This window comes from Bison bison, unplaced genomic scaffold (genome assembly GCF_000754665.1).
Source record: "Bison bison bison isolate TAMUID 2011002044 unplaced genomic scaffold, Bison_UMD1.0 scf7180017864472, whole genome shotgun sequence".
NCBI lineage: Eukaryota > Metazoa > Chordata > Mammalia > Artiodactyla > Bovidae > Bison > Bison bison.
This window is the reverse complement of record NW_011495033.1, coordinates 11,333,048-11,335,917: the sequence shown is the minus strand read 5'-3', so window position 1 is coordinate 11,335,917 and position 2,870 is coordinate 11,333,048. Positions and strand designations below refer to the sequence as shown.

Sequence of the window (2,870 nt, the reverse complement as noted above, 5' to 3'; positions counted from 1 at the left end):
ATTCAAAGCCAGTGAATTGTGATCGTGACCATTAATAGAATGAGTCATTTAGAGCATAAGTGAAATGCTCTGAAGTAATTTAAAGGGCTTGGAGTGTGTAACATGAAAATATTAGTTAACTCTACAGCATCATTTTGCTTATACAGTAAACAGCAGTATTCATTGCCTTAAATACTCTTTACATTATTGATGCAGTAAAATACTTAATAAGCAGATTCTTTTGCCATATCAAAAAACACTCTCCCTTATATAATGTCCAAACTAGAACTTTTTTATACCAGGAAGGTTTTACATAGATAAGATATAGTAAGTTAGATCACTTCCAAAGAGTAAAACTCTGCTGTATATCCATAGTCTATAATTTTATAATGATTTTGTTATTAATAATTATATTTACAAAAATTATGTTTAAATCTTAATCAGGAATTTACGGTTTGTATTTGTTGGCTCCAAAAGGTTTTTACTATATTTATCAACAGAACTCCTAGGTAGTTACATGTAAATATGAATATACGTAGATGTATATGCATACATATTCTTTATTTATTGGGGTTTGGGGTAGTCCTTGAATTAATCACTTAATTTCTGGGACTTTCCTGCTCTATCTAATATTCTGTACCTGTAAGGGAATCATTGTGATAATTGGATAGATGTTTGATGGATAGATGGATAGATAGATGCAGTTTGATATTTTAGAATCTGCCTGAATTCACATTGAGTTCAGTTCAGTTCAGTTGCTCAGTCGTGTCCAACTCTTTGCTACCCCATGGACTGCAGTACACCAGGCTTCCCTGTCCTTCACCAACTTCTGGAGCTTACTCAAACTCATGTCCATCGAGTCGGTGATGTCATCCAACCATCTCATCCTCTGTCGTCCCTTCTCCTGCCTTCCAATCTTTCCCAGCATCAGGCTCTTTTCCAGTGAGTCCGTTCTTCACATCAGGAAGCTTCAGGACTGATTTCCTTTAGGATTTATTGGCTTGATATCCTTGCAGTCCAAGGGACTCTCAAGAGTCTTCTCCAACACCACAGTTCAAAAGCATCAGTGTTTTAATCTCTAAATCTTAGTTTCCTCTTCTGTAAAATGGAGTTAACAATAGTATCTACCTCATTAGACTTGTTTTGATAAGTAAATAATGCATATGATTAGCACAGCATCTGAGTTATAGTAATGGTCAGTAGCAAATTTTGCCTGTTGCTGCTGTCATCATCATTATAATTATTAAATGAGTTTTTTCAAAGCCTCACAAAAGGTCATGCTTTTTAACATTGATATCAGATAAATATTAGTTAAGCTACCATTTTACTACATTAAAGCTTCATTTGCTGGTTTGACAATATTTTTTCACCTCTAAATATGATAATTTGCCTGATTTCAGGAAAAATTGCTATAAAAACACTTAAAGTATGGTGTTCCACGTTAAAGAATACTAAATATATTTGCCACAGCAAGGTTAAAAATCAATACTTTCATCGCCATGTTTACGTAAATCACACCATTTTTTAAAAATATAACTTTAATTCTTGTGAACAAGCTCGTTGACAAATTGAGCAAAGTAAAAAAGAACAAAGAAAATAAAAACCGTATCCTACTCCTTAAGAAGTAATTACTATTAACATTTCAGTGTACGTCTTCCCAAACATTCCTCTGTGCCTATTCATGTACAAATTAGTATAAATAATTTTATGAAATTGAATCATATTATGCTTGCTGTCTTGTAATCTTTTCAATCTAAGATAGATGTTATTGATATCTTTCTAGGTTAATAACATAATTTATTAACCAATCACCATGGATAGACAATTAGTTTGCATCTAGATTTTCGTTGTTTAAAACGATTTTCTGGTGAATATTCTCTTTTCCAACGTGTGATGATTTCTTTAAGATAAATTACTGTAAATGGAATTGCATTTATTGTTATCCAGTTGTAGTTCAATTAGTTCATAGACAAGAATAATTAAAATGTAAATAAATATGTATATATTTTTGATTATGCATGAATGTATAAGAATTCGTTGATCTGTAATTTGCTCACAAATTCACTTATCTTGAAAAGTAATCTACACATTAATAAAAGTTACTTCATTATCAGTTCAGATTCTGCCAAAAGTATGTTTTCTCTGTAGCCTGATAACTACAGGTACAGAATTATTGATCTTTCCCCAAATCACAGTTAAACTGAAGTCCTAAGAAAATTTGACTGTTGGCTACAATTTGTAGCTCTCAGTGACTCTAGAAGAAATGGAGAGACTTTTGTTTTTCTCCATTGGTCTTACTGTTGGGGAGAGTTCCTTTTACTGCTTATTATTTAAATAGTAGTTGATAAAGCTTACAAGTGGAGCTTTTGTAGTATATATAGCATATCAGAACATGCAGAATACTTTTAAGAAATAGTCCTAAAGGTTTGGTTTGTATCATTGTTTTTATCTGGCTCTTTACTGCCCCCTCTTGATATTAAAAAATGCTCTGTTGCAGAATACATTGATTTCTAAAGCAAAAGAAAATGAAAGCCCAATTACTTGAGGTTGTTAAAGATTCTGTAAGATTTTATGTTTTAGAGAGTTTGAGGACTTCCCTGGAGGCCCAGTGGTTGAGAATCCACCTGCCAATGCAGAGGACATGGGTTCAGCCCCTGTCCTGATGAATATATCCGACATGCCACTGGTGAACTATACTCCATGTGCCGCACTACTGAGCCTGTGTTGTGGAGCCTGTGAGGGCTGTTTTAACCATGTGACTTTCAGTTTAGTACATCCAATTTAGTTGTTTTAATCATAGACAAAAAAGTATATGAACAGTCCAGTTAAAGAAAACATAGATAGTAAATTTTAACATGGAAACATTTTTGTTCTCACTACTAATACAAGAA

General features: G+C 33.0%; 1 protein-coding gene across 1 annotated transcript in view; it reads left to right on the top strand.

The window, feature by feature from the left end:
* The window catches only part of USP32 (ubiquitin specific peptidase 32), a 204,900-nt gene that overhangs the window by 166,442 nt on the left and 35,588 nt on the right, over positions 1-2,870 (top strand). The window lies entirely within an intron of this gene.